The following is an 18,982-nucleotide window of genomic DNA, read 5'->3' on the forward strand; positions in this document are numbered from 1 at the left end:
TTGGCTTCGAAGATGAACATTAACTTTTTGTATTAACAGAGTATCTACTGAAATTAATCATAGAAAGAGAGTATGAGTTAAAATTTTTCTGCAAATAATAACTATTTTAATATGTTCTCAACAAATGATTCAAACACCTAACTAAACCCTTCTTGAATGTATAACAATAAACGTTTAAAATCGTATTTGTAGCAAGATAGGATTTGAATTAAAATCGGTTAAACAATATAAAGTTCATTACAATATGAATGTACATACGAGTTGCTGAAGAAAAACAATAAAACCTCCAGTGATTGAAATGTAGAAGACGGAGAATAAGAAAGTTGAAATCCTAGAAAATGACTGGGAAGAAGAGATTTTTGAAAGAAGAGATGATAGATGTTTGATGTGTAACGATGCTAAAGAAATAATGATGGTTGTGTTTTCGTTTTCCCATATTTTCCACAGATGAAAAATATTTACACATACACCCCTTATTGAATTTGTTATTTACATTTACATTGAAAACCATGCATAACACATATTGATAGAACATATAGATACATGTATAGATATTGTACGAAAATGTGTTATCTATTATAGCTAAAAGACAACTATAAGTAAATATAAAAGATATTTAACAAACTTAATAAAAAATGTCTAAAAGATGTCTAACAAAATGTGTTTGGAAACCTCTGTTGGTCGTCGGGAACAGTGTGAGTCAAACAATCATTAGATAAACAGAAGTTATGAGAACAGATGATAACTTTCAACAGTTGTTTTATTTTTAGCTAACATCTGTCCACGTCAGAACCTCTGTTGTCATAATGGATGACAGTCAGCAGTATAGTAAATCAACAGTCATTAGGATAAACAGATTTTATGACAACAGACGGTACCCTTTAGCAGTGGATGTATTTTTAGGCAAGCATAAGTTTCAAAAACAGTTGTTTTCAATCGGTGTAACTCAACATGTCGTAAGTCTAACATCTGCTATTAGCCCAACCACTATTAGTATCAAATCCTCTGTTAAACATTTTAAGATTGAATATCATCTGTTGTTCATTAACATCTGTTGACCTATAACAGACCTTTGCATCTTCAGACATTTATTTATCAGCAGATGCTCTCTTTTGTCAGACTTTAGCTACAACACACATTTTATAACAGCAAAATATACCGTAAATTCTTCCAAAAAACTATTATTGACATACAAAATTACATAGTAATACTTATAGCAGACCTTATATAATGATACTTATTCATCATTAGCCCAGCCACTGTTAGTATCAAATCCTCTGTTAAGCATTTTAAGATTGAATATCATCTGTTGTTCATTAACATATGTTGACCCATAGCAGACCTTTGCATCTTCAGACATTTATTCATCACCAGATGCTCTCTTTTGTCAGACTTTAGCTACACATCACCTTTTACAACACCAAAATATACGGTAAATTCTTCCAAAAAACTGTTATTGGTAAACAAAATTATATAATAATACTTAGGAATGATGGAAATAATTAAAATGAAGATGCGACAACAAAGATTAATACTATTAAAAATTATTCATTTAGTCAACAGTGGTAAATCAAACAGTCGTTAGCATACATAGTTGTTTCATCATCAGCAGATGTTCTCTTTTTCCAAACTTTAACTACAACAGACCTTTTACAACTCCAAATATTGACTCTCTGTAATTTGCAGGAGCACAGATTCTTCAAAAAACTACTATCAATGATCCAATTCTGAACATTTATTTTATCTTTGCACTCATCTGTTCACCATCAAACCAACCCTTGATACTATTAAACCTCTGTTGACTTACCAAACAGATGTTCAGAGACAATTCAACATCAACATAATCTAAATCTTACTCAAACACTAAATAAGTAAAACTAAAACACAACATAAATTCATAAAATTAAAATTTATTCATTTATTCATGACATTAAAACTAAAAGTCCAATAATTACATCACATACTGAACAACATTAAAGTTCAAATCTAACAATAACAGCAAGAATTAAGAAACTTTAGCTTCAACTCCATCGATTGCTGAACCTCTCGATGTATGTCCTTCAGCATCGCCATGAACTGCACGTCTCTATCACCGCACTTTATATTACTGACAACACAAAGCTCACGAATGGAAGTTGAAGGCATCCGCATAAGATATCTGGAAACCTGCTCTCTAGTGAACAGGCCAACTTGCAATCCATCAAAACATCTCTTCAGCTCTTGAAGAGTAGCCCTATCTTCATACACCTGTTCCTCGATTTGCCTGACAAAACGCTGCTTTAAATCATCTAATTTTGCATTTGTGAATGACGCCATTTGAATAAACTATATTACTCGACTTTCCTGAAAGTATGATATCTTCGTAGGAAAACGTGATGAAAAACAGGTGAAGATCCTATGAGTTTATATACTGAAATATCTAACAGTGAAAACGTGTAGATTTAATATAAACATATTAATGTATAAATCAAACCAGCAGTCTTTTAATGCAAAAACCTTTTCAAACCCCCACTTTTATGGGAAAACCGTAAAATTAAATACCAAGAAACCCAAGGGACAAAATTTCGAAGTTCAAAGAACAAAAACAGATTACCACAATTACAATTAACCTCTTCATTTACCATGTAGACGAGTTTTTAAACTCTATAAAAGACCGATGATTACTTTTGATTCAAAACATCAACAAATTGTCATACAAATCACTTTCTCTAAAAAATTGTTCCAAATCAGAAAAACCAACAAAAAATCTACATGGCAAACTTCAGCTTCTACCACTGGTCAAACACCAGCGATGTTAAAACACAATTATCGATGTGGTCACTCAAAGAACAAAGAACAGACGAAGAACTAAACAGGAAAGTCGACATAATCAATGACACTAATTACAACAAAACCTGGAACAGCATAGCATTGCTCAATGAAGTCCTCCACTCTCCTCCATCAGAGTTCCAGAAGAATGCAAAAGAGTTTCTGACACAACTTCTAAAACAGGATTAGAAAATCTGCAACATGCTAACTGACCTGAAATTCAAAAGATAGCATGAAATCACATGGAGAAAGGCCAGAGTCTACAAAATCCTAGCAAGTGTTAACTCTAGCTTGTAATACTTTATAAATATTTCATTAAATTTCTATTTTTCTATGTAGTAGATCATTTTAATAATATAAACATGCATCTTAACATATTCTAAAACGTCAGTGTCAATAAAAACTCTCAACATCATCAACAATTAATCAAAATAAGAAACAAACCTAAAATGCAAAGGTCTCCTCTCAACTGTTGTAGCACATCTGACTTTCGATTCAACGAAAATCGAACAATGCAACTCTCCCATCAAAGAAGGTAGCACATGCAACTTTTCACGATATTGCAACAATTATACTGCAACATCGATATTGAAAGGTTGATGTGTGATGGGAAGCTTCATTGAAACAACGATGTTGGAACAATGATACTGAAACGATAACATGTAAACAGAATCATCAAACATTCGAACAAAGAAGTGTAATCGGAGATTAGCGGCTGAATCACGAGAAAGATGCATTTGAGAGAGAGACACGCTCGCAGATATGAGCGAGAGAGATTTGAATGTGGAGCCAGATAATTATGTCTTATTTATAGGATTAGAATATATGGTTTGAATTTTGAATGTGGAGCCAGAATTTTGAATTGGGAACAGATGTTTGATTATAAAATGTTGAGGTCAGATGTTTAGACAAAATTTTAAATGATATTTTATATTAGGCTTTATGATGTTTATTGTGCTGTTTTGGTCGAGATTGGGCATTAGTTTTCCAGATTGAGACATTTTTAGTGGTGAGATAAAAAAGAACTTCTTATACGTAGGTTTGAATTTTGAATCTGAAGCCAAAATTTTGAGTTTTGAATGTGAGCAGAGGTTTTTTGAATTTTCAATAAACATCAGTGCTTTAAATTATGAATGAGAGCAGAGGTTTGCCCATTTGTATGTGGGCAGACCTTTGAAAAGGTGGATGTGGGTCACCTTTGAATTTTAAAGTCTTTTAATATTAAGGTTTATGATGTAAAAATGACATAAGAAAAGCCTTGTTGGACAGCCTCTACAACTGACACATCAGCTTTTCTTATGTCATTGAAGTTTCTTCTTTTAAAGAAAGTATAGATAGATAACACAGACAGTTATTTCATCATTTTCTCATTAGTTTTTACTTTATCTTATTTTGCACTGCTTAATCTTTTTATGACCATGATTAATAAATCCGCCACTCGATCAAATGCTAAATGCAAGGCCAACTGCCCATGTGGGGCTAGGCCACTTGAAGAGGCATATGCCTCTTAAAGAAGAGGTCTCAGGTGCAATCCTCTGTAGAGGTGAATAATTTAGAATTATTGATTTAAGAAGAAGTCCTAGGTGCAATCCTCGGTAGAGGTGAATAATTTAGAATTATTGATGAATAGAGCAGAAGTAAACGTTGTCATTCAGATATAAAAAAAAGCCAGTCCAACTCAACTTTTTTTTAAAGCCTAAACCAAGTGCTTAAGTTAAAGCTTTTTTGTTCTTTTTTTCTTTTATCCTAAATTAGGTCATATCTTCTAAAACTTATAAATTGACTGAAAAACTTAATTCTAAAGGGGTTGTAATTTATTATAATTTGTGAAAAAAAAGATAATTTCAAAAGACCTAAAGAAACACTATAAGTGAAATAATCATAAAGCCCTATTGAATTGATAAAGAAACTACCAAAAAAACCAACCAGAAATCCTTTCTGATACAATGTAATAAAGTAGGACGTTTACTTTCAAACAGAGGATGATTTATGTCATTAGTACAGAGCCGGTTCAAGCTACTTGGAGGCCCTAAGCGGATGATACTAGCGGGGCCCTTTTGGTAGAAAAAATGATTATTTTGTTAAGATCCTAAATTGTGTAAAAACCAAAAAAACAAAATAATTATTTCATCTCGAACCCAAAATTAAAAGAGTTTGGCAACACAAAAACATTTAACATTGAGGCCTGAATATAAATTCTATTAGGCCCAATCTTTTTAAAAATAATTAAACTACATTGGGTTTCTCTATTGGGCCTTGAAAAAAAAACACAAAACACAAAATGTGAAAGCTTTACCGCTAAAGTACAGAGGCATTGTATGTTATATTTGTCAAAGTCTACCTAATATCCAGACTATAAAACACATATCGAATTTTTCAAAAAAAAAAAAAAGGAGCCCCCAAAAATGACTCATTAGAAGTAGCACAAGATTTGTATCGCTGCTTTAGCATTTAAAGAATTAAAGTCGTGTTTCTTGATTCCTTTTGCAAACTTATTTTGTAATCAGAACTAGGGGTGCTAAACGGGTCGTGTTAGCAGGTTGACGGATTCAACCTGACCCGAACTCGAAAATCTTACAAGAACCCGAACCCGGTCTGAACCCGAAAATCGTATAATACGTATGAACCCGAACACGACCCGAAAGTTGGGCGCTAATGGACTAATCTTTTTAACAGAAGAGTAAATTATAAAAACCGTCCTTTATGTATGTCACTTATTGCAAACTGTGTCCTTTATCTTCAATAATTACAGAAAATGTACTCGATGTTTGCAAACCCTTGCAAGTTATGTCCTTTAGCCCTAACTCAGTTAATTTTTTGTGGTTAAATATGACCAAATGGACCTCACATGAGGGTATTTTGGTCATTTTACTCTCATGTGGGGTCCATTTGGTCAGATTTAACCACAAAAATACCGTCATGTGGTGTCCATTTGGTCAGATTTAACCACAAAAAATTAACTGAGTTAGGGCTAAAGGACATAACTTCAAGGGTTTGCAAACATCGAGTATGTTTTCTGTAATTATTGAAGACAAAGGACACAGTTTGCAATAAGTGACATACATAAAGGACGATTTGTCACACCCCCAAAATCCACCTGCGGAGTATCACCGCTTGGGAGCGTGACATGACCAGGATCCAGCCACCAATTATATCAAACATAGCATTTAATAATCATAGACATAATTGATGTTCAAAACCAAACATTGTATATGTAGCGGAAACATTAAATGTAAAACCCAAAACATAGGTATCAATGTGTGAATGTAAAGTGTTTAATAAGCATTCACGTGTTCTTGTCCACAACGACCCGCTTCTCCTCTAGTGCAAGCTCCAAGTATACCTAAGGTCCTGCAAGGCATGCAACAAATAATCAACAAACTAGTTGAGCGAGTTCACAGAAAGTAAGTTCGTATCAACAATGCGTAAATTCATCTAGTGGGGCTTCCCATACAAGTATATACTATTTGTGAGGGATTCTCACGTTTATCCTTAACAATGGGGGATTCCCATTATGGTACTTACTAGACTAGTGCAACCATGTGTTCTTCTTAAACCGAGAACAGGAATACGTACTGGGTCACGTAGGCTTTACGTGACGTGCCCTTCCCCGAGGACAGTGGTACGCGTGGGGGCTACGTAGGCTTTACGCAGCGTGTCCTTCCGACCCGGAAGACAGTAGATGGTATTGGGTTACGTAGGCTTTACGTAACGTGTCCTCCCGACCCGGGAGACAAATGGTAATTACTGGGTTACGTGGGCTTTACGTAACGTGTCCTGACTATCCTGAGGACGATGGTCTATAGTCTAGTGATTGCGTAAGTACGAGTAATCATATCATATCAACATTCCAACCCAATTCCCAACCCGGGAATCCCATGCCTTGGCTGCGTGAACTCACCTTGGTTTGCTCGGCAGATACACAAAAGAGGGTTCTTGAACTAACAGTGATCAATCACGTCCTAACAGGGTTATCACACTAGTCAGGTTCGGTTCAAGTATTGCACGTATGAATCACATAAGTTAACATGTTAACAGCACATATAAGTCATGGCAACACTTATTGCACGGCATCAGTCAGTTTGTATAATAGGATCATACTTTGAGCGATTAAACAATTGAGCCCAACAACTTAACAAATTCAATAATCTCGGCCCAAACCGATCGCACATAAGGGCCTTGTGCGATCCGGCTCGGCTTGTGCGATCTAATTAATTCAGCCCAACGATAATACTCAGCCCAACAATAAACTGGCCCAACATGCATAAGCGGCCCAAATATAACACATAAGTGACTTGTGCGACTGAACTGGATTGTGCGACTAGAGACCCTTGTGCGACCAGGATTGAGATTGGGCCTAAGGCCCAACATGTGATTTAAGAGCCATTACTCGTGCGATCCGATACACACCTGGCCCAGTCCAGCATGCATGGCAGCTTGTGCGATCCACACCTGTTGTGCGACCGTGCATGCCAAACATCTTGTGCGACCAGGCGATTTGGGCTTGTGCGTTTGGGCCCTGGACTTCTAAGGCCCAACTGTTAAACGACATTCCCCTTGTGCGACTGGGTAATGCCTTGTGCAACTGGTTCAGCTTGTGTGATCGAACCAGTTTGTGCGAGTGGCTTTGTGTGATTCAGCCTAGTTGTGCGATTGGTTAACAACTTTCCATGAATTAAGCAATCAGTTACAAATCTTATAACAGTTACCAATTTTATCTCAACCAATCAACAAAATTTCCAACATACGTTTACCCTAATGCCGATCAAACAAGCCTTTTCATCATGAATTCGTATGAATCTTAATTCAAACATAAACACTAATTTATCAAAACATAAACAATATATTCATCATCTTATCAAATCGTGTGATATGGTTCAATTAGCATGCATATTAATTCAACAGTTGTGCACCTCATCCGCATATAAACACATATCAAACGATTAACAACATCCAATCATAACAAATCAATCCGAGAACTAACATATCAACCTAATCGGATCGGCCCTAGTTTAATATCACATACACAAGTCTAATCGGTATAGTCTAGCATAGAATCATATCATCGATCAATAAGAAGGTAAATAACAACACACTAACCGTAGTGTAAAGGGTGATCCGATACAAGAATGATATCCGAGAGGAAGAGAAGTGATGGCCGTCGAGTTCCAAAGCAAACGAGAGAGAGAAAGGTCTAGGGTTCTTGGTGTGTGTTCTTGTGTTTTGTAACAAATGAGAAAAACCAAGTCCCTAAGGTGTTTACACGGTATAGAGGGGTGGGCCGGCCCTTACATGGGCTGCCCTATTGGTCCGCGTACAAGGTGTAAAGCCCAACGGCTTTGTGCGATCAAGTGTAGGTGTGTGTGTTGTGCGATCGGGTTAATACATGCATACATACGTTACATCATGCACTCAATAACAAAACATTCATTAAATCCAATCATATAATTTAGTTCACATATGCACGTAGCGTTACACAAAGTAAGTCTAAAGTTCGAGTTGTCACATGATTTTTGTAATTTACTCTTAACAGAAAGAGCCTACATGTCATGGCCTAAGGCATATAAAAACTTTTTTTTTTAACAGAAAGTTGGGCTCTAATGGACTAATCTTTTGAGGCCCAAACTCTTTGCTTCACGCTAAACTAGAGGTGCACAAAAAATCGGACCCAGTAAAAAAACCCGGAAAGGTTTTTCAATACCTGGTTATTCTATACCCAAAACCGGGACTGACCATACCCATAGGGTATAGATATGATATGTTTTTTGATCTCAATACCCGGAACTGGAACCGATTTATGCTCGTCTAATAACCGTAACCAGCTATGATCTATACCTGGAACCGGTTTTTGAATCCCGGTACAGGTTTTTAGTACCCGATATACATTATAATTATGGGTCTAAACTCATTTTACTTGGTTGTAAAGAATCATTATATGCTTTAAACTAACAATGAGAATCCAACAAATACAATCCTTTTTTTTTTGTTTTGTTTACATTTTGATAAATGTAAGCATCTAACACTATCACTCAAGTTCATAATACTCAACTCCAAGGCATCAACATTCTAAATATTCACATCAATTTTGAATTATACATTCTAATTTAGACTCCAATTTTGATTTAAACCAGCTTCCACATTCTAAAATTTTAGATGCAACATTATAAAATTTGAGTACTACATAGTTGCCATCACCACTTTGGTGGGGTGGTAGAGACTTTGTGTCTCTTGGGAAGTGACCATGGTTCAATTTCTGGCATGAGGTAAATTTTAGTGTAATTTAGGAGTAGTGTTATGTAATCTTTGTCGTTCAAAGAAAAAGTATTACATAGCTGTCAGAGCTTTAGGACCGTTAGTTTCTATTTTCTTTTTTATTTCTAGACCTCATAAACTATTATAAATAATTGGTAGATGTTTAGGTTTAATCACCGAGCTAAAAAAAAAACTTAAAACCTCACCATAAACGCTCTCAACTACTCTTGAAAATAGCTTCCGATTGTGCTACCTCTTTTAAATGTACGGGTTCTACGCCTAGCAAACCAACGGTTATGGAAGCTCTTCCTACAAAGAGAAACAAAGTTATTTGGGCACACCTTGAGTTATGTAAAATGTCGTCCGATTCAAACAGAGCTCAGTGCGTTCATTGTGGTGTTGTGTTAAAATTGGGGTCCCACTCTACTTTGAAAAAAACATCTAGATTCGTTTTGCAAGGTGTTCAAAACGCACCCGATCAAGGTCAAACTACAATGTCAACCGACATGATCGGAGTCCAACGCTACTTTGGCGTTTCGATGTTGATGCGGTTCGAGAAAGCATGGGAAAGTTTGTGATTCAAGAGAGCTTGCCATTCGACCACTTCGACAACCCTTGTTTGACGAGTCTCATCCGAAAAACACTACAACCGCATTATAATCACGTAAGTTGCACTACCCTTGGACATGATTGTCTTAAAATGTGGAAAAAGGCTAAAATAGATTTAATTTTGGGTTTTCATAATATAGAAACCGGTGTAAGTTAACTGTGATGTTTGGTTGGCACAACATGGTTTACTCGAATCGTACCTTTGCGTTACCACACATTGGATACACTCCAACTCGTGGCAAATGATGAGGCGTATGATTACTTTTGAAAGTTTCTGCATCCACATACCACAAGCAATTTATTTCAAATATTAAAAAAAGTAATTGAAACCTTCAATTGAAAAACAGAGTTTTTGGTATTTCTTTTTATAACGCATCAAAAAATAGTGTCGTGGTTGCACAACTAAAACTAAGATTTAACCGATTTACAACAGTGTTTTTTATAGTCGATTTGTTGCACATATTATCAACTTGGTTGTACAAGACTGACTTAGTAAAATTTCGAATATAGAAGAAAATTTTAAACAAATGTTACATGATATTTTTACGAGTAGGAAGGCAACATATTGTAGATATAGAAGTTTTGTAAAGAGTCCAGTTCCACTTGTTTAGGTGCAAATTGGGATGTACCTACTCGATGGGATTTGACTTACAATATGTTTGAAAGCGCTTAAAAACAAAAAAAAAAGATAGTTTAATTGCATTTCATAACTTACTGTACACGAACAATATGTTACGCCCTTTCTGCCATCTAGCTGGCAAATTATCGAACAATTAACCGATTTGCTCGGGGTTTTTAAGACCGCAACTACGTTTTTACCGGGGGTTTGTTATCCTATAGATTGTATAGTTCTTAACCAACTTTTTATAGTGGGAACGAAACTTCAAGATTTAGAATTTCGAGGCCGAATTTTTGTATAAATGATGTCGCCAATGAAAGAAAATTTTCAAAAATACTTTATAGAATTGCCTCCCGTTATTACTTGTTCTGTCGCATTAAACCGATACCTAAATGTGGGTGGTGTTGAAACGCTAACTGAAAAAAATAAGTTATGCCTTGGGTTTACAACATGATGATCCTAATATTGGTTCAAAGTCAATCAACAACTTTAAGAAACATCTAATAAACTTATTTGGGATTTATCAATCAAAATATAGTTCAACATCATTTGGGAAAGTGCGGCTTCAAGTAGTAGTTAATTGTAGTAAAGATTTAAATATATGTTTGTGTAATACTCTAAGAAGTGATAATGGTAAGCGGGCTCGTGGTCTAACCCCCCAAGTAGCGAACTCGGGAAATATATTGCAACAGATTTTTAGCCACCGTCACTTCCAAACAAGAGTTTGAAAATTTTGACATTTTTGTTTAGTGGAAAGGAAAGGAATTTGAACTTCCGATCCTTGCCGCCATGGCCTGTAAGCTACTACTGGTCCAAGCTTCTACAGTAGCTTTAAAATTCGTTTTTTCTGCTAATGGAAAGGTTATTTCATTAAGATGAACAAGGCTCACTCCTGAATTGGTGGAAATGTGCATATGCTTGAAGGACCACGAGGAAGGTGTGTTGGATTGAATCCATATGGGGATTTTGTTGATTTCATGTTTGGGTAGAAGTGTGCACTAGTAGCTTACATCATATGCTTGAATGATGTAATGCACACCATGTGACTGTTTGATTGCCTAATTGTGATTAAGAAGTAAATGTTAAGTATATGAGATTACTAGAAAGGGGTAATGTTGGAATGATATTGGGTTAGCTAAGTATGGGTTATGGTGTTAGTATGGACGGAATGGGTTATGTATGTGTGTGCATATAACTAGGTGATCATGTGGTTGTATGTGGTCTTACAAGATGAGTATGAAATATATATGGTGTCATTAGTATAGCCTACTATAATAATATGGATGTATGACTATAAGTTGAAAATTCATATGATAGACAGTTGACTTTCTGAAAGTCAACAATGTATGAATAGCATGATTAGGCTTTTTGATACAAATGTTAGATTAGATAGATCATGTGACATGTGTTAGAAAAATTATCTATTATGCATGATGATGAAAAGATTTCATGGATGTTGAACAATGTGATTATCAATTCATATCTTATGCATGTTAATGATTTGACCGATGAAAGTCAATGTAGCTAAGAGTTTGAAATGAATGTTGATGTGAATGAACATGCATACTAATGATGCATGTGTAGTGTAATATATTTTTTGGTGTATATTTTAAGCCCTTTTACACTTTTTAGCCAAGTTTTAAATTTATAAAACACGATATTTACTAACATAAAACACACATATGGGCAAGTGCACCCATCGTGAGCGTAGTATAGTGTTGGTAAGATACCGAGGTCGTCCAAGGACACAAGAGCTTTTAGTACCGGTTTATCCTCAATGTCTAATCAAATCAAAAAGTTAGAAAAAAGGTTTTTAAACTAGAAAAATAAAACTAACTAAATTGCTGAAAAATAAAATAAAAGTAAAAACAGATAGACAAGATAAATCACTTGGATCCGACTCGTGTGTAGTGTAACCTTTAATTATTTCCGCACTTTTGCACTTTTTAAGAGATTACCATAGTTATTGTAGTAGATCCCTCTTTTGAAGGTGACGTTACCCAAAACCCAGTAGTTTGAGTCAGCAAGGATACAATCCTAAAGGGTCGGATTATTGAAAGATAATTAATTAAGTTATTAATGCATATTGTGGTAGGCCCCTCTTTTGAATATGACGTTACCCTCGGCTAAGTAGTCTGAGTCAGCAGGGATACAGTCCTAAGTAGGCGGGTTAAAGTTTTAATAGTAGCTTACTTATGAGGGGATCAAAGAGTTTGGACCCCCGCCATCCAATACCGGTGGGTATTGAAGGAGGTCCTACTAAATTTGACCAAGGTCCTTTGCAGGATCTATACACTGAACAATGGCAAGACTCTTACCAAACCGTTCCCTTAACCCCCGACCAGGTAGCCAACATATCTCCATATAGACCGTGGAGATATGAATGATGAAAATCTTTTATTTTATATAGACAGTAAAATAATGCCAAGACACCACGGACAAACGATAAGGAAGAATCACCTTCAACATAAGAAACTAGTTATTAAAGTCATTAACACATAACCAAATAAAAAGTGCGAAAAGATTAAAAATAAAAAGTATTACACTAAACACTTGTCTTCACCAAGTGATGTAAGAGACTTAGGCAAACATGGCCTTTGATTGTCAAGAACTCTTACGATCAATCTTGGATCCCGAGACGACTCACACACTCTATGATGGACGATGGATGATGGCGGCGGATGATGGTGTTGTGATGGTGGTGGGTGGTGGGTGAAGTGTGAGAGGGGTGGTGTGCCAAGGGATGGTTTGCAAATGAGCCAAACACCCCTATTTATAGCCTGAACAGCAGCTCGGGCACGGCCCCGTGTCCATTGGGCATGGCCTCGTGTCCATCCTCCTTCTCTTTCTTCATTAATTGCAGTTTGTCTGCATTAGTTGACCATGCCCCCGTGTCCGCTGAGCACGACCCCGTGTGCAGAAGCGTATCTGTACTATCAAGATTTCCCTAGATTCTGTGAATCTTAGAGTTGACCACGACCCCGTGTCCGCTGAGCACTGCCCCGTGGTGGGCGATAGAAGCTTCTACAACTTTGTCTTTTCTGCTGACACTTGCACACGCCCCCGTGCTCAGCTTTCTGTTCTCTTGTTTTTGCTTGGGAAGATGCTGCCGGGGGTCGGGCATGCCACGTTTGTTCCTTTTCTTGTATTTATGTTAGATTTAGCTGCCTTTTTGCTTCTTTTGTTCATTTGAGCTCATGTAATCCTGAAAATTCAAAAGGAAGACAAAAGGACACTTTTTCCAACATTAGTACTAAAAAATGGTTAGTTTTATGGCACAATTTATGTAATTTATATGTTGCATTTTGTGCACATAAAATACCCCCACACTTGAATCTTTGCTTGTCCTCAAGCAAAACTCTTTATAATGTGGCTTTACACTCCCAAATGGAATGGGTAGAAGAGAAGGTTTTTGGACTTGTCATAGAGTGTCGGGATTTCCAAGATTCTTTATTAAGTTTTATTTTTATTTATTTACAATCCTATTCGTCATGATTTATTAAAAACATTACATAAGATAATTTACTTATTAGGGCATAACATGCCTTTTTTTAAAATTCCATTTATATACAAGTTCAAATACCTCACGGGGGATCACTCAACACTCGGCCGAAGATGTATTTTAGTGAATCACTCGAGAGCGGCATGGAAATTATTTCTACCATAAGCTTGCTAAGCAATCAATCCTCCTCCTTTTTAACTATACACCTTTGTAAATATCAAGAGGACTTTTGGGTGAAGGGTTAGGCTTAGGCTAAAGGTGGGTGGTTGGGTTAGTGGTTAGTAAAATGGGCGAAAGGCGTAAAAAGCGTCGGTTTTTCGGAAGACTTTTTATTTTTCAAAACTGTTTATTTCGATGAAGCATTTCTTTCAAACAAAGTTGCTTTTGATAAACTTGTTTGTTTATTTCTTTTGGCTTCATCATCATCATTATATATATATATATATATATATATATAGGATATATATATATATATGGGAAGGATAAATCGAAAACCCACTTGAGTTGAGAAAACTCAGAAAACCTTTGTAAAAAAACCATGTAAACTCAACAAACATTTCTAAAAAAAATAGGAAATTTAATATACATATATTTGAACATTTTTAAAAAAGAAACACAAAAAAACACCAAGTAGTTTTTTTTTTTTTAAAAAATGTTACAAAATTTCAGGTTACATAATATATATGTCCAAAAAAAATGTAACATGAAAATTTTCAACATTTTTTTTTAAAAAAAATAGTAAGCGTTTTTTACATTTTTTTTTTCATAAATAGGTCCGTGTACATTTATATTACATTCCCTATTTTTTTAGAAAAAAATAAAAATGTTACATAGGGTTTATTTGGGTTTTCTCAACTCACATGGGTTTTCGATTTATCTTTCCCCTATATATATATATATATATATATATATATATTTTAGGAAGTCATAAGAAAAACCGAGCCTTGTTACTAAAATAAAGGGTTTAAAATGAAAAGGGTTTTGGTGGGTAAAAGGGTGTTTGTTTTGGGTTAAGAAATGAAAAGATTTAGGCTCAAAGGGGTTAACTAGGGGGGATTTTTGGTAGGTGGTAAAAAAAAAAGAAAAATAATGGTGTAGAAATAAAAAGGGTTAGTCCTAATGCCTCCATCATTTACTTACTCGGTTTTAAGTTGGTAAGGACCGGGAATGTATCGTCGTGGCAAGTTCTAGAGTCGTAAGAACCAAGCGGCTATTCACACAAGAAACGAAAAATGAGCATTTAGTTCAAAGATATGTATTTGTATGCTCAATAAAGGCTCAAAACTCACTTTTGTGGGAATGGGTTTTTATGTGATCAAGTATATATAATCAAATTTTTAACTAATCTTGTCATGCCATTTCATAATTTTCTTATGTTGGTTCTTTTTATCACGACGCTATCGGTTGTAAATTTGTAAAAATATAACCTTTTAGATTAAAATTTCCAACTTAGACCTAGACAAGTAAAAAAAAATGAAAATTTTTGAAAAAAATTTGGGGTGATTAGCGGTTCCAATAGAGTTTTGTGTAAGGCTTGTATTTAGGACTTGCAAGACTCAAGGTTTTAGCATCCCCCCCACACTTAAATTACACATTGTCCTCAATGTGTTCCAAAAATAAGTTTTTAGATTAATTGAATGTGTAAAAAGGTGTGAAAAAGCAAAATTTTCTGTTACTGGGCGTCTGGACACGGCCCCGTGGTGTCCGGGCACGGCCCCGTGTTCAGATCGCCAGTAACAGAAATTGTTAAAAAGAAACAGAAGCCTGGGCACGGGGGCGTGTTCAGTGAGCACACCCCGTGTCAAGTTACCTGAACTGGGCATTCTTTGCAGATTGTGCAGCTCGGGGCCGTGTTGGGCGGGCACGGCCCGTGCTGAACTTGCTGTAATGAAGAAAATTTTGTCGGATGGCCCTGTTTTCGTGCATGGGGTGCTGGTGCAAGTTTCCCTTGTTATCCTTTACCATCCTGAGTGTGTTTTATTCCTGAAAATTAAAACTAAACTAGAAAACATAAAAATTAATCTAAACTAAACTACGGATAGTTCCGCGGAATGCCTCCGTGGTGCGCCACGTTTATAAGGGTCCTTGGCTAGACCCAAAGCCTGGTCATATGTTACCCAAGTGGGATGTTTTGCATCCCATGCTATACCATCGGAGAGCATCATCCAAACTCGAGTCAATGACCTTCATGTAGTTGACCGGGTCTTCGTCTTCTACTCTTTTTCCAACTCCAAACTTCATTTCCTCGTCCCCAATCCTTAATGTTAGCGTTCCATCATTCATATCTACCACTGCTTGGGCCGTAGCTAAGAATGGCCTCCCTAGGTTGAGTGGTACTTCGGCATCTTCCTCCAAATCTAGTATGACAAAGTCGGCCGGAAAGACAAATTCGCCGACTTTGACCAATAGATTTTCAGCGACACCTTATGGATATTTGACGGATCTATTGGAAAGTTGTATGCTTATTTTTGTAGGGCTTGTTTTCCCTAGGCCGAGTCGGTTGAACATTGATGAGGGCATGAGGATGATGCTTGCCCCGAGATCGGCTAATGCATTACGAATGGAGGATTCCCCAATCGAGCAAGGAATTGTGAAGCTTCCGGGGTCAAGCTTCTTTTGCGGGAGTTTGTTGAGTAGTAAGGCGGAGCGTTCTTCGCCTAAATTAACTAATTGCAATGATTCAATTTTCTTTTTATGAGTGAGGAAGTCCCTCATAAATTTTGAATATTTAGGCATTTGAGTTAGGACTTCGATAAATGGAATATTAACATGCAATTGTTTTAGTAAATTTTCGAACTTTACAAATTGCTCATCGGTCTTTTGACGAATTAACCGACCGGGGTATGGAACCGGAGGAGTCTTAGTAGGCTCTTGAACTGGTGGAGAAGCCTTCTCTTGTTGGGGCGTGGACGGAGTTGTGGATTGGCTTCTTTCAGTTGGTGGTGACGGAGCCTCTTCGGGACCCACGGTACGGTTTCTCAACGTTATGAGATGTACTTGCGCCTTTGGGTTGGTTTCGGTATTACTTGGTAACACGCCTTGTGGTCTCTTGGAGAAATTTTGAGTTGATTGATTTAATTTTTTTCAATGTTTTGTATACTAGCTTGTTGATTTCTAAAATTCGATTCCAATTGTTGAAATCGAACCGAGTTTTTCCTTTCGGTGTCGGAGATGAGGCGAGATACAGTATCTTCAAGCCTTTCTCGTCCACCTTGTTGTTGAGAGAGATTTTGTGACTCGCTTCTTGGTTGTTGAAAGTTTGTTAGTTGGTTTAGATTTTGTTGGTTACTACTATTGCCGGGTTCTCTCCAACCATGGTTAGGGTGGTTACGCCATCCTTGGTTGTAGGTACCCGTTGGAGGACCCGACGGCCTAGGTCTATTATCAATGTAGTTTATCGACTATGTTTGATCATCTAACTCTTTCATACAACTCCAATTTTCGTGTGGCCCACCACACCCTTCACAAGCCATGACCGAGGCGGTTTTTGCCATTTCTAGTTTTTTGATTTTTGAAGAAAGGGCCTCGATTTGGGCTTGTAAAGAAGTGCTTTCATCAACCTTATGGGCGCCCGGGGCAATAGATTTATTTCCTCGGGGAGTGTGCCACTGAAAATTGGTTTGAGCAATTTCCTCAATTTAATTATATATTTCATTTGGGCGCCGATTACCTAAAAGTCCCCCGGAGCTAGAGTCAAGTGTTTGTCTTGTGTGTGGCAACAACCCATTGTAGAAAGTGGATACTTGTTGCCACACCGCAAGACCGTGATGAGGACACTTTCTTAGTAGCTTCTTGAACCTTTCCCAAGTTTCATATAAGGATTCCCCATCCTCTTGTGAATATGTATTAATTTCAGTCATTAATTTAGCCGTTTTAGCAGGAGGGAAATACGTATATAGAAACTTTTGGGCTACTACATCCCAAGTGTTTACCGAGTCAACTGGGAGGGCGTTGAGCCAAGCCTTAGCTCGGTCTTTTAGTGAAATTGGAAACATGCGAAGGCGGATGGCGTCATTTGATGCTCCATTGATCCGAAATGTATTACATATTTCTAAGAAATTAGTAATATGTAGATGAGGATCCTCGTCCGCAAGCCCATGGAAGGTTGCGGAGTTTTGAAACATTTGTATCAAATGTGGCCGAAGTTCGAAGTTTGGTGGCTTCGACATTCGGTGCATTGATAGCGGCGCCGAGATTACCTACGGTGGGTCGTAGGTAATCCATGAGGGTACGTTGGTCCGCCATTGGAAGTGGGTCCCCCGAAACTTTCTCTTGGTTTTTAGCTTTGAGTCTCTTTCGTAGAAAGCATTCGGGTTCGTCTAGGGGTTCTTTTATGTCTCTACTAGAACTGGAGCTCATACACTACGTAGAAAATGCAAATTTGGCGCTTGAGTTCTAAGTCCTGCAATAAAAACAAAGAAGAACGTTGGTCAGAAGCTTCACCACGGCCCCGTGCTCAGATGAACACGGCCTGTAACAACCCCCACTAAAATTAATATTTAGTATGATAATTATGCAATAAGGAAACCCTAATTAAGTTTAGTATGATTAATTAATCAGTTAATCAATATTAATTAAGCTAACAAGATTAATTAAGCTAAGTAAGGTCTATTAAAAATAGATATATACGGGGTCGTATAAGAACGTTTAATATTAATAATAAAATATATTATTTTTTTTCCTTACTCCGTTTTTAATGAAACTTAGGTTAAAACGTAGATAAAAATATGCTCGTTCTAAAGACATATTCGTCGTTTTATAAAACGTCATATTTTAAAAGTTATACGAGAAAAACGAGTGAAGCAGCTGAATTAATATATATAAGCAAGTTAGCTAGCATGTCAAGCAGGTAGGTAGGCACGTCAAATCTATCCCACATCGATCAGAAGATTATTTGAGGTGCTTGCCTGCTTGCTATAAATAAGAAGCTTAGGATTCATTTTTCTTTGCTCATTTCTTTTCTTCTTCTCTCTAAACGTTGGTGTTCTAACCAATAATCACTCAATCGCTATTACGATTCATTTTCCGACCGATCAATATATCCAATGGATGTTTAAGTGCCGCCCACATTAGGGTTATACTTTGTCATTTGTCGTTAATTCGATGAATGAGTTTAAGTATTATACTTTGTCGTTTGTCGTTAATTCGATGAATGAGTTGAAGTATTGCACTTGGTCGTTCGTTGTGAGAAT

At 36.6% G+C, this 18,982-nt stretch overlaps 1 non-coding gene across 1 annotated transcript; it reads left to right on the top strand.

The window, feature by feature from the left end:
• Positions 1–17,549: 17,549 nt before the first annotated feature.
• LOC118487720 lies at positions 17,550–17,656 on the top strand. The gene has a single exon (XR_004882663.1). It is a non-coding gene; the product is annotated as a small nucleolar RNA R71 (small nucleolar RNA).
• Positions 17,657–18,982: the final 1,326 nt, after the last annotated feature.

Source organism: Helianthus annuus, chromosome 15 (assembly GCF_002127325.2).
Source record: "Helianthus annuus cultivar XRQ/B chromosome 15, HanXRQr2.0-SUNRISE, whole genome shotgun sequence".
NCBI classification, from domain to species: Eukaryota; Viridiplantae; Streptophyta; class Magnoliopsida; order Asterales; family Asteraceae; genus Helianthus; species Helianthus annuus.